Source organism: Nicotiana tabacum, chromosome 3 (genome assembly GCF_000715075.1).
Source record: "Nicotiana tabacum cultivar K326 chromosome 3, ASM71507v2, whole genome shotgun sequence".
Classification (NCBI taxonomy): Eukaryota; Viridiplantae; Streptophyta; class Magnoliopsida; order Solanales; family Solanaceae; genus Nicotiana; species Nicotiana tabacum.
In genome coordinates this window covers 123,131,940-123,146,599 of record NC_134082.1, presented here as the reverse complement: position 1 = coordinate 123,146,599, position 14,660 = coordinate 123,131,940, and positions in this window count along the sequence as shown.

The window sequence follows — 14,660 nt, the reverse complement described above, 5'->3', positions numbered from 1 at the left end:
CCAACCAGTCAAGGAGGCGTCCTGGGAGTCCGAGGAGGACATGCGAAGCAGATACCCACATTTGTTCAGCACCTCAGGTACTTTTCTATGTCCATTCGAGGACGAACGTTTGTTTAAGAGGTGGAGAATGTAACGACCCGACTGGTCATTTTGCTTTTTAGAACCCCGTTCCCCTAAATAAAACTTCCCACGCTTTCTTTACCTAATTTACGACCTGCGGGGATGGTTGGTTCGGGATTTGGAAGAATTTGGTTTGAAATATGCTCATTTGATTCCTTAAGATTTTCTTAAAAGGCTAAGTTTGACTTTGGTCAATATTTTTAACAAACGGACCCAGATTCGTATTTTGACGGTCCTGAAGGGTCCGTAGGAAAATATGGGACCTGGGCGTATGCCCGGAATTGAATTTCGAGGTCTCTAGCCCGAGTAGTGAATTTTTATTAGAAATTGTTAAACTGAAATTCAAAGGATTTAAAGAAACTAAATAATGATTGATCACGTTGGTATCGGGCTCGTATGTTGGTTCTGGAGCCCAATACAGGTCCAATATAACATTTAAGACATGCCCGCAAAATTTGGTGTCAATCCGAGTAGTATAAGTACGTTTCGGCACGTTAGAAGTGAATTTAAGAACTTGAAGTTCATAAGTTTGATTCAATTGGTTTTAGGGGGTGATTCGTAGATTTAGCATTGTTTCGGGTGTTCCTAAGGTTCGAGCGGTCCGTTTCATGATTTCAGACTTGTCGGTATATTCGGGCGGGGCCTTGGATCCCCGAGCGTCAATCGGATGAGGCTCGAGTAAAGTGGGAAAAGTTGAGAAGAGCTGAAGCTTCTGGTTTCTGTCATAACCGCACTTGCGGTTGGCAACCGTAGGTGAAAGACCGCAGAAGCGGTCGCCTTCTCGCAGATGCGACCAAGGAAGGCCAAGTCCAAACCGCAGAAGCGGCTTCAAGACCGCAGAATCTGTCCTAGCCCGCTTGGCCAATTCCGCAAATGCGGCCTCTTCCTCGCAAAAGCGGGACCGCAAATGCGGAAATCACTGAAGCAGTGAGCTTCATTTAATACGGGTTCTAAGTTATTTTTTCCATTTTTCACTCCTCCATTGGGCGATTTTGGAGCTTTTGAGAGAAGACTTCCACCTAGCATCTTGAGGTAAGTTTATCCCACCTATTCCTAGTTTAATACTTGTGTCTTAGGTAGATTAAACACTAGGATTAAGGTAAAATTATGGGGTTAGAGCAAAACCTAGGGTTTTGACAAAAGTTAGATTTGACCATGAAATTTGTAATGAAATGAATTAGAAATCATATATTATTGATCCTTGGGTTATGAAGAACAACTTTCTTTGAAAGATTTCACAATCCGGGCACGTGGGCTCGGGGTCAGATTTTAGGAAACTTGTGTTTAAGGATGGAAAATTGCTTAAATCGTTAGAATGCGATCTTGTGATCTTGTATTGACTAGTTCCTACCTCGTTTATCTAGTTTTAGATCGTTCGGCTCCAAATTGAGAGTTCGGGCTCGTTCTTGGTATTGGAAGTACACTTTGGAGCGAGGTGAGTTTCATATCTAACCTTGTAAGAGGGAATTGTCCCCATAGGTGATGTAATCTAATAATTTGCCATTAAATGCGGGGGATATGTACGCACTAGGTGACTAGAGTCCGTGCATAGTTACTATTATGCTAAGTCCGGGTAGTTTAGGAGCCAAAAGCATGCTTTATGTGGTATTCTTGCAATTCTATGTTTAATTTGGATTGTTTAAATCATGATGATTATGATAAATGAGACTAGTTAAGAGGAACATGATCTTTCTTGGCCTTTTTAAAGAGAAGTTGATAATTCATTGAGCAATTTCTCCCCAGTTATATGTTCTTGTCTGCTTGTTGCTGTGTTTAATTACATTTGACCGCGTCTCATGGTTGCTTCGCGAGCGGGGTAATAGATGCATCTATGATTCGTGCCGTTCAACCCTCGGCAGTGCACAATTTACTTTTATGTTGGATCGGGCCGTACGACCTCGGCACTACTTGCGCATGCTTTACTTAGTATTTTTCTATGACTTGAGTTTATTATTTGTCCTGGAATGGAATTTGCCAACTGTGACATTATCTAGGAAAGGACCTGTTAGTTCTTTCTATACACTGTTAATTATTTATTTTATCCATACTCAGTATAATTCATCTCTCATATTATTTGACCCTAGTAAGTGTCAAGTCGACTTCTCATCTCTACTTCTTCGAGATTAGATAGGTTACTTACTGGGTGCATATTGTTTATATATTCATACTACACTTCTGTACTTAATTGTACATGATCTGAGACATATACATCTGGCTATCAGTCTGATGCGCATTCTTGAGCATATTCCGAGACCTCCACGGTGAGCTGTCTCCTTCCTGTGTCATTCAGCAGTTTGATGGAGTCTTTCTTTATTTATTTTTGCTGTCTATTCTATTTCGGACAGTAGGATAGAATTATTCTTTTGTATATTCTACTAATTGCCCAAAACTTGTGACACCAGGTCTTGACACACATATTAATAGACTATTCTTTTGGGAATTTGTATAATTATTTTGGTACATTACTGGTTATTACTTGTTTTAACTTTAACTTAACAAATTGCTGCAATTATTTTGGTAAAAGTAAAATGAGAACTTATTTATATTTCCGTGTTGGCTTGCCCGACAATGATATTGGGCGCCATCATGATCTATTATGGAGATGGGTCATGACAACGGGCTTTGAAGTACGTAAAGACAACGTACAAATTTACTTGTATTTGTCACTGTGAGACATGAATAAACCATTTCTTTTTAATTGGAACATGATTGCACGTGATTGATGGCCTGTATGGACAAAACCATCAATTCCTTGTAAATATATGAACTTTTTTTTTTTTGGTGCAAAAACTTCATTTTGCAATTGCATTTTCGAAATGCAATTGTATATTGCAATCCTTATGTCTAATGGCGTATTGTTTCGCCAGTAGCTTCAACGCTGACGCCGCGTACCCCCTTGCCGCCTCAGCTTTTCTCATTCCAACTAAATTAGGATAACAAATTCATGTTGGACTCTAACTATTGCTCCTCCCACATCGAACCTATATGTTCAATAATGCCTTTTGAAAATTCTATAAATACAGTATACTTTTAACTCTAGTAGCATCACTTTCAGCGTTTGCAAATCACTTTGAGTCTACTTTTGACGAACTGAAAGTATTGACGCGAAGGTAATTTCTTCTTCTTTTCGTGTGCTTTCTTCTTTGTTTTACTCTGTTGTCTCTTTTTTCTTTTTAGAAGTAACTTCGTAAAACTACGAAGTCCTTTATATGTTCGAGACATAAATCTTTAAAAGTTCACGATGAGGACCTTTAAAATTTACGGAGAAGACCCATAAAAGTTCATGCAAAGATCCTTAAAAGCTCGTGGTCAAGATCATTAAAAGTTCGTGGTGAATACCTTTAAAAGTTCGCGATGAAGACTTTAAAAAAATTTGTGGCGAAGACCCTTAAAAGTTCGCGTAAAGATCCTTAAGAGCTCGAGGTCAAGATCTCTAAAAGTTCACGGTGAAGACCTTTAAAAGTTCGCGGCGAAGATCCAAAAAAGTTCGTGGTAGAAATCTTTAAAAGTCGGCAATGGGGACCCTTAAAGTTTGCCACGAGTACCTTTAAAAGTTCAAGACGAGCACCTTTAAAAGTTCGAAGCATACGCCTTTTAAAAGTGCAGAACGAAAACCTTAAAAATCCGAATGCCTTTAAAAGTTCGAGGCGAATACCTTTAAAAGTTCGCAACGAAAACCTTTTAAAAAAAGTCTGATACAGACATCCTTTTTCTTTTTAATGTCTGAAGCGAAATTTTCTTTTTTTCTTATCCATGCTCTCTTTCAAGATTGTGATTGTTATTCTTCCCTTTTAACTTAGGTACTAACAATTATTTTTATGCAGCTTGAACATGGTTTACTTCAGAGATTCAGCATCCTCTTCCTCCACGTCCAAGTATCTTGTAATTTCAGAGCACAAGGATAGTAAAACAGAGACCAGATTACTAGTTGACACACCACTTACCGGCTTATATGCAGCTTTGTGGCCATCCTTGCAAAATCCCTTTTGTTTGGTAGATTGGACCTTTGAGAACACCAAATGTAAATTCAAGACATGGACTCTTCGTTCTCATAATCACAAAGTTAAGAATGTGGCAAGTTCCCTCCCATGCTTAGGGCGACGAATCCTCAAAGGAGAAGGATACTGGAGTGATTCCTTAACTTTTGTTGGCGAATTTCATTATATTCCCGGCCATTAGAAGTGGACCGAATATATCCTTAGTAGGAACCATCGAGCATTGCGATCCACCAATATTTACGATGTTGTCTATGCCTTATTGTTTACTTATGATCATTTTACAAGTATCATGCAAGCCTTTTGTGAGGCTTGGTGTCCTCTTACAAACATGTTGCTTACCTCAGTTGGAGAGTTATCCATATCCCTTTGGGACTTGTGCACTATTGCGGGTCTGCCTTTAATCGTGTCTCCTTATAAAGAGGTTATTCCAAATACTCGAAAACTTACAGGTGCTTACGACAAGGATAAAATGTTTATTCCACAAGCCTGTCAGCAATTGTTTGATGCATATCACTAACTCCGAGAGGGAAACACTAAAAATCATAATGTCCCTGTGAGAGGATGGATAGAGTTTTGGAGCAAAAAGGTTGTGAAGTATGAACAACCTCCAGCGAGAAAAGAAAAGAAGTCAGCTCGTCCCAAATCAACACACAACCCTACTGGAGCCATAGGTAAAATGGTCAATTGGTCGGAAGTTGAAGATGCACTATTTGTTAAACTTGGCGTTGGAAGTGTCAAAAAGACGAAATATACCTGGTTGCCTTTTTATCATGCTGGTTATGTGTCTTTGCGCTCCATACAAAAGAAGGCGACTTTATTCAGCCTAAGACTTTCAAAATTGTAGGCCTTCTAGTGTGTGGGAAAAGAATTAACCTCATCGTTCCAGTCGTAGCTAGCATTTACAGGGGATTAAACATAATTTCAAATTTCTTACCACTCGATCCTTTTAGAGTTAACTTCCCAATTATTGTGTGTATGGTTGGTTGGCCTATTACTTCAAGACTCATTTTTCTCTAACAAATAGGCCGGCTACCCCTATGATGGCCATATATTTTGGTGAGGGAACATCGAGATAGTTTGGGAATGAAGACGCGAGAAAACATATTCATGGAGGAGAAAGTGTCGTATGGACTTCCACAATGCCAAGTAATTCTCAACCATATTATTATCGCGATGATGGCCACGAGGAAGAGTCCGAGTCAAATTATTTTATGAGTATTCGCTCGAATTACCTTCCTTTGAGAAATGGATCAACCTTCATCGTGGAGCCTTATAGCCCTCATTGCTTCAGTCGTCAATTTGGTTTTTATCAAGACATCCCTGGTTGCTTGGATCAAGATTTTCGTGAGTGCTCTTTAGACAAAGGTTTGGAACTCTTACGAACTTGTGTTTTGTCTAAAAGCATGTCAAAGGCCAAATTTTCCCCTATTATGCCCAAGATGAAGAAGTATGTCTCATCCGATTATAAGTATTGGTGGAAAAGAGTGCATGGAAACTTCCTTGAAAACCACTTGCAATCTTTGGTGAATACCGTTGGGCTAGTTACTGCTACGCCTTTAGAGATCATGCCTCAAGAGCATAACAGGGAGGGAAAGCCTCCTACTTTAAAATCCAAAGTGGTTGCACCACGAGACGTCAAGGGACCTCTATATAAAGAAGTTTGTCAAAAGAAGGGACCTTCTCAGGCTCACCAAGTCCATGGGGTTCCTCTCATTTAGGCACCATTGTTCCTACCTCCAACAAACGCCCACCCCAAAATGAGAGTGATAGTAGTCATGGAGATCAAAACTTTAAGTGGGTGAAGCCATATTTAAACAAACAGGAAGATGCTAATTTGGGTGTAGTCGAGATTATTGATAGCATCGACAACTTCAAGGACTTTGACGGCTATCAAAAAGGTAATGATTAAAATTTTCATATTATCCTTTAATATCCAAGTAATTTTAGTAATCGTATATTCTTTTCCATGCAGCCAAATGGTGTTCATATTTCAATGGCGTCACACCAGAGCAAGCCAAGGGGTAGTAGTGAATCCGTGGCGGAGCCAGATTCGAGGAAATCACTTCCAATACCTAAGTCAGACCTAGAGGCGACTTTTATTCCTAGTCTTGGAGCAAAATCGAGGCCTAATTTTCATCAACAATCAACACCAACAATGTCTATCTTTGATGGAAGAAAGGTTGTCTTGACTCTTCGCAAGGATTACATTTTGAATGCCTGGGCTAAAATTCAGGCCAAACTCGAGGATGCTACCACAGACAATGCTTCTTCTCTTCAATTCGCAATCCAAGTGATTCTCGAGGAGATGGACGAAAAGCGCATGGATATTTCCCCTCTAAAAGACCTATTGGCATCTTTGTTCGAGCTTGCCACTTCATATGACCAGGCACGATTAGCTCTTTCTAACAAGGTTGTAGATGTTGAAAAATCTGAGTCATTTTTAAATGCCAAGGAACATCTTGATCTTGTCTTGATTGAGAAAGGGGAGAAGGTCGAGAAATTGTCTGCCACCAGTCAGTCTCTCAAAGAGGCCAAGGAGAAGGTGAAACAGTTAAGAGCTCTTTGAGTTATTGCCAAGAAAGAGGTTGAAGAGATGTTCTGATGTTTCCTTGGCAACTGCTAATGACTTGGCCGATGTGGAGATGAAGAAACAACACTTAGAGGCCACCCTTAAAGACTTAGTCAATTTCAAGTTGTGTTTAGATTAGCCTATATAGAGTATTTTATTTGCCTCTTGTTTTTTTTCCTTGCATTTAGTTAACTAGCGACTATCCTTGAAACTGAAAACTCCACCTGTTTTACTTTACATTGCATGTTTTTATTGATGTTTCCCCTTCTTTTTTTTGATCAGTACCAATAGTTTCTTACTTAGCATGATGCGTTGACATTTACGTAACAAAACTTGGCTTTATTTGAAACAATATTTTGAAACTAACTTTATATTGCACCATGCTGTCAATTCTAGATTTGTGCAGTGTCACTAAAAACAAATCATATCTTGGTGTAGGAACGTCGAAATTACGAACCGTTTGATTTCTTGAAAACTAGACTTTAAGATCTAGAACATTCCAAAATTCTCAATCAAACAACTTCAAAATAGTCCTAAATAATATTTTTAAATCAACTTTATATTGCACCACGCTATCAATTCCAGATTTGTGTAGTCTCACCAAAAAATCCATATCTTGGTGTAGGAACGTCGAAATTACAAACCGTTTGATTTCTTGAAAACTAGACTTCAAGACCAAGAACATATCCAAAATTCTCAATCAAACAACTTCAGAATTATCCCAGATAATATTTTGAAATCAACTTTATATTGCACCACGCTATCAATTACAGATTTGTGCAGTCTCACCAAAAAAATCATATCTTGGTGTAGAAATATCGAAATTACGAACCATTTGATTTTTCGGAAACCAAGCTTCGAAATTTAAATCATATCCAAAATAAAAAATTTAATACCTTAAGGATTGTTTCAGATAATATTCCAAAGTCAATGTAAAATTCTGACACGCTGACGATTTCAGATTGCGCAACTTTACCAAAACTTTTGTATATCGGAAGATGTCTTACTTGATATCAATCGAAATTTAAGAGCTATATTCTCACAAATATCTTGGGTTCAAGTCTCACTGAATTTGAAACGTTGTGCCAAGCAATCTTTTCCTTATACTTGTGTTTCCCTTTGACGCCTCTCTTCTCTTCCCTTTTTTTTAAGGCAGAGGGCGGACTTGGAGACCAACAAACTTGAAGGTTTGGTGAACCATGGAGGGTTGCCCTCTTTAAATCAAATAAGATCAAAATTCAATAGGAAGATGACATTTCAGCTTGATTTTACATTCCTTCATACTTCATTCGAACAACAATTGGGGCAATATGTATCTTTTAAACTTATGCGACTGAACTTAGAATGAAACTCTAAGCTACCTACGTACCTCGGTGAAGAGGATCAAGTCATACCATATTTTAGACTGGGTAATTTTTTATTTATTTATTTATTTATTTATTTATTTTTATGTCCTAACTTTTGCCTAGGCCGCCTTTTTCGAAGTTTTCAACCCACCGGACTCCTTTTTTTTGTAGGGGTCGTACACAGTTTGGACTCATACGGGTCAGGAGTGTAGAAACATGCAGTTTAGGCTCATGCGTCAAGGAGCGTGGCAACTTCAAGGATAATACTTCTTTAAAAACTTGCCATTTATAGGGGCGATTCTCATGCCATCTGCATCAACCAACTTGTAAGCCCCGCTTGAGTAAGCTTCTTGTACGACATATGGCCTCTCCCATTTGAAGTGAACTTCCCTACAGGTTTATGGGAAGTAATTATGGTCTTCGTACGGCAGGGACTTGATCTCCTACTTGAAAGTATCTCGGGCGAACTCTTTTATTAAAGGCGCGAGGCAATCTAGCTTGATAACATTCAAGACTCTCTTGATCTTCCAACCTCTTCTCATCAAGAGCATCCAACTCTGCTAATCGAAGTCGAGCATTTTCTTCATCAGTGATCCCTTCTTGAATAGCTAGTCGTAACGAAGGTATTTGACACTCAAGTGGCAAGACGACTTCGACTCCATAAATGAGTGAATAAGGAATCGCCTGTGTTGGCGTGCGGTGAGTCGTCCTATATGCCAATAGAGCTTCTTCCATACGGTCATTCCAATCTCATTTGGATTTGGAGACAACTTTCTTTAACAAGTTGCATAGAGTTTTGTTGAATGCCTCAGCTAGACCATTAACGACAATATTGTACATCGAAGAGTTACGTTGCTTGAAGTCAAAGAGATCACAAATCTTGTTCATCAACCTATTATCGAATGGCTTTCCATTATCTGTTATTATGTAACGAAGAATGCCAATGCGATAAATAATGTTTACTCAGATGAAACTTGCAATATTTTCCTTCTTTACTTCCTTAAGAGCAACAACTTCAGCCCATTTTAAGAAGTAGTCAGTTGCAACCAAGATGTATAGGTGCCCACCAGAGGACTTTGGCAGTGGTCCAACAACATCCAATCCCCAAACGTCAAATGGCCAGGATGCAATAGTCGGGTGGAACACTTCAGGAGGTTGATGAATAAAATTTGCATGAAATTGACAAGCCTTGCATCCTCGAGCGTAGTCCCAACAATCTTTAACCATCGTTGGCCAATAATATCCCATCCTTTTTATATGGAAGTGGAGCTTTGGTCAGAACTAGTGTGACCCACATACCCTAGAATATGCCTCTTGCAAAGCTTGGAGTGCTTCTTCTTCCCCTAAGCATCGCAAGAGTACTCCTTCGAATGACCTTCTATATAGAGTATCTTTGAAGTAAAGGAAGCGAGGTGCACGACAACGGATTTCAGTCCTTCTCCATGGATTTTCTGAAAGTATCCCATAGCACAAGTAGTCAATAATGGATTGTCGCCATTCTTCTTTCTCAACTTCAGAAACAACGACAAGATGCTTGAGTTCAATTTCTTCACCTTCAGCCACATTTGGCAGCGGTATTACCCATTTTTGGTAGACAGTAACTTGCTTGATCAGGCAGGATTAATAATGATGAAGCTAGGGTAGCTAAAGCATCAGCCTTCTTATTTTCTTTCCTTAGCACATGCTGAATAGTCACATCGTCGATCCACCCCATTAATTTTTTAGCGTAATCATGATATGGGCGTAGTTTAGGCTTCTTGACCTCGTAACTACCTAAAAGCTGATTGACCACTAACTGGGAGTCACCAAAGACTTGCAATTGCAATTGCTTCATATCAACGGCCATTTCAAGCCCAAGTATTAATGCTTGATACTCAACAACATTGTTGGAACAGAGTTGTGTTAAGGTGAAAGAGTAGGGCAAGACTTCATCTTGGGAAGTGACAAATACCACACCAGCATCAGCTCCTCCACGATGCGCGACACCATCAAAGTATATCTTCCATGGAGGTTGAACTTCAATGACCATTGCGTCCTCATAAGGTAGTTCATCAGTTAGCTCCCAATCATCAGGTATAGGGTGATCTGCCAAGAAGTCCGCTAACGCTTGTCCTTTTATAGCCTTTTGAGGGATGTACATGATTTCAAATTGTTGAAACTGGAGGTACCACCTTGCTAGTCGATCACTAAGGATAGGTTTTGACATCACGAACTTGATGGGATTTGCTCTAGAAACCAAACGAATGACATGAGCTTGAAAGTAGTGCTTCAACTTTTGGATTGAGAAGACTAGCGCCAAACATAACTTTTCAATTGGCGAATAGTTCAGCTCATTTGGTGTCATCATCCTGCTTAAGTAGTAAAGGGAGTTTTCTCCCCCTTCACTATTTTCTTGAGCCAACAGTGCTCCAACAGTCCTTTCTTGTGTTGAAATGTATAGTATCAACGACTTTCCAAGTATAGGGGCTGCCAAAACCGAAGGCTTCATCAAGTAGGATTTAATTCTCTCAAAGGCATTGCTACATGCTTGGTCCCATTTGAAAGGGACACCTTTCTTCATAAGGTGGCTGAATGGTTGGTACCTCCCAGCTAGGTTTGAGAAGAATCTCCTAAGGTATGCTAGCTTTTCTTGCAGACTTTTCAATTCATGAATATTGCGGGGTTCAGGCATTTTCAAGATTGCATCTACTTTAGCTTGATCTATTTCAATCCCTCGATGTCGGACAATAAAACCCAAGAACTTTCTGGAGGTAACTCCAAAGGCGCATTTTAATGGATTCATCCTAAGATGGTATCTCCGGAGCAACTCAAACACCATTCTCAAGTTTTTCAAGTGGTCGCTTTTCTTTCTTGATTTTACCACCAAGTCATCAACATAACATTTGACATTCTTGTGGAGAAGGTCATCAAAGATATTTTGCATAGCTCTTTGTTAAGTAGCACCAGCGTTCTTCAAGCCAAAAGGTATTACCTTGTAGCAATAAATACCCTTGGGGGTACGGAATACAGTAAACTCTTCATCTTTTGGCGCCATGCGAATTTGGTTATAGCCTGATAAACATCCATAAATGACATTGCCTCGTACCCAGTAGTAGTATCAATCATCAATTCTGGAATGGGAAGCGGGAACTCATCTTTCGGACACGCATTGTTAAGATCCCTAAAGTCAACGCACACTCGAATCTGGCCATTTTTCTTCCTTACAGGGACAATCTTGAAACCCATGTTGGATATTTAACTTCACAAATAAAGCCATCTTCGATGAGTTTGTTAATTTCGGTTTCAATCAAGGGAACCAAGTCCGGCCTAAAATGCCTTTGAGCTTGTTTAACAGGGCGAGCACCATTTTTGACTACAAGGTGATGGACTGCTACTTTCGTGTCCAAGCCAGGAATCTCTTTGTAACTCCAAGCGAAGACGTCCCTGAACTCCTTGAGTAACTCAATATAAGTGCTCTCTTCATCAGCTTCTAGTAAAGCACTTAGGTAGGTGGGTCTTGGTTCTTCATCGGTGCCAAAGTTAACTTCTTTCAAGGCATCAACTGTCGTCTTTACTCCTTATTCAAGTTCAGGTGGAGCATCTTTCACATCTTCATCTTCTTGAGGGTCCCCATCGTTGAAGGATATGTGATAACACGGTGAAACATCCTCCAATTCTGCATTATCCTCCATTGAAGATGGAACACCATTCTCGCCTTGTATAGTAATATGATACGAGGAACCCACATTTTCTTCATCTTCGTCACGCTCCTTAGTGTAGACTGATAAGTAGGGATTTTAACGAGTTTCATGCTCCTTCTTGCCTATGTTGATTATAAATCGTTACAAAATAGTCCCAAAAGGCTCATAAGTTGTGGTTGATTGCAGGTTTGATCGACAAAGTGACGAAATGTTAAAGATCGGCTCAAACGGAGTGAAACCTGCTCAAGTATCAAAGACAAAGTAAACTAAGGGCAAACAAGCCTAGTGCGGACCGCACAAAATCGAATGCGGCCGCACTAGGTGATTCAGCGAGATGGCAAAACCAGGCTTCAGGCAACGCGGACCGCGGAGCCCAAGTCAGAGAGCCCAGAATTGAAGTCCAAGAGCCTAGCGCGGTCGCGATCCATTTTATGCGGCCCGCGCTGACCCCGCAGGGGTATTTTTGTCCAGTTTTTCCAGCCTAGTATAAATAGAACATTTTACCATTTTTAGGTCATCAGATATATCCAGAACTTAGATGCGCTCGTGGGAACTTCATCTGTAGCCATTTTTGGCATCTTAGCTTCAAATTAACGATAGATTCTTGTATTTTAATTTAGTATTTAATTATTATGTCTTGTTCTTCATCTATTTCTCTATTTTCTCCTTCAAGCATAGTAGCTAAACCCATTAGCTAGGGTTGTGGCTCAACGCTAGTATGGGTAATTGATGAGTGTTGCCATCTATTGTTAGATTGACTATGGATGTTTGTTATTTGGGTCAATTTTATGGTTTAATCTATGAATTGGTGGTTGCAAACACTGGTTTGTGCTAAGTTGACTTGGCTCTTCTTGAGAAAGAGAGTCTAAGTCTCTAAAATTGACCCAACAAGGAATTGGGATGGACTCAAGAGAATTGATAGTCCCAATCAAAGGGTTAATCCTCGAGAGAGTAATTACCCAACTTGAACCCTAGTTTCTTGAGCTAATTTGCCTACCCATTTGGTCTCGAGAGAGTCAATTGGGCAAAATCACTCTCTCTACCGAGAGGTTTGAGAGTGGGTAAAATTGTGCAACGGTTATAGCATAAGCCCCAATTATGTCAATCGAACCTTAGTAACATCTACCCGTCAATTAGCCACCTAGGTAATGTCATGACCCTAGTGCCTTTCTTTCCATTAGATACAACTTAGCAATTATCTCGTAGCATAATCTAGTTTCAATTAATAGTTTATAATCAAAAACCCAAAAATGTATGGAAGTGACATTAGGAACAAATACACAACTCTAGTCTAGATAGATACTCGACTCCATTCCTAGCTCCCTATGGAAATCGATCCCGACCCTCATATCGGGTAAAAGCTATTACAACCCTCTCTTCCTACCTTTTAGTAGTGTGGAGTTGGAAGTGATCATAGACCACAATATATGGCTTTACCTTTAGTACTTCTTTACATGAAACCACAAGTTTTGTTTGTCGCCTCATTCTAGAAGGAACCAAACTTTGGAAATCCTTAGAGATCTTCTGGATTTTGGGCGAAGCGGGTGTTCTTATGCTTTGAAAACTTCTCTGGAACTTGTTCCCCTTCTTTAATGGACCCAATCTTTCAAACACGGAGGTCCTCACAGGTGATTTTCCAAGTCGATCAAAGATAGAAGGCTTGTTAGAAACGGCCGATTCATCTTCTTCAGTGATATGATTGTTGCTCCCCCTTCTTATAGAGATGTGCACTAGTGGTGGTTGCTTGTACCCCAAACCTTCACGTGGTTGCCTTGTTGTAGCTTGTGATGGGAGTTTCCCTAACTTTGATGGCTCATTGGGATTGTATCCAACTTTTGCAAATAGCCTATAGGCGTTAGGATCAAAACCTTCATCTGTTCGCTTTGTAGGGAGTGCCACATTCTGCAAACGATTTTGGGCCACAAACCCTGCAAGTGGCTTTAAGGACAACTTTACTGCCTCATTTCGTTTTACCGAAAGAGTTAACTCCTTTAGCATGTTAGTTTGGATATTAGATGATTCACTTTCGTCTTTCTTCCTTTTAGGGACATATTGGAGCGCAAACCTACTTTTTTTCCATAAGACACAATAGCCCCTCTATGAGATTTATTCGTGTTGGGTTGTACCTCCTCGGTAACATCTTTGACTCTACCAGTAGTCACTTTGGCTCTTTTAGTTGTGGGCTCGTCATTCTTGCTTTTTATGACATCATCGGCTTTTAGCTCCTTCACAATGCGGTTCTTCAAGTAGAACTTTGCATCGACGAAGTGTGATGCAGCCTCGGTGAATGGCTCATTATCAGCAACTATCTTCTTCTCGACTTCACCCTCGTAGTATTTCAAACATTGATGGTAGGTAGATGGAACCACCTTGTTCTCATGTATCCAAGGCCTTCCAAGCAAGACGTCGTATGAAGTCTTTGCATCGATCACATGTAGCTATGTACTTGATTGCATATCTTCAAGGGTGATTTCCAGCCTGATCGTGCCTATGGCTCTTTGGCCCCCTTGGTTGAATCCTTAGATCATCACACGACTTTCTAAGAGTTCGTTCATGGAAATACCAAGTTCTTTCACAGTGCGAATTGGCAAAATGTTCACTGAGGATCCACCATCAACCAAAATTTGATTTACCCTTTCATCACGCATATAGCCAACCAGGTACGAAGCATTTCCTTTTAGCGAGCGGACAAACTGCTTGATGAGGTAATCACCATAAGTCCCAGCATTGTTGCACGTCTCCACGAAGTGCGCCACATGTTGCTTTGGGTTTCCTTTACCATCAAACTGTTGAAACTTTGGAGGTTGATAGCCAGTAGGCATCTTCAACATATCGACCCTTGTCGTGTACGACTTTGCATATGTTGTAGACATGTAATTTTTGACCATCCCCGAGATTTTACTATTTTTAGCTTTTAAATATTTAGTTTAGGCCTAATATTGCTATT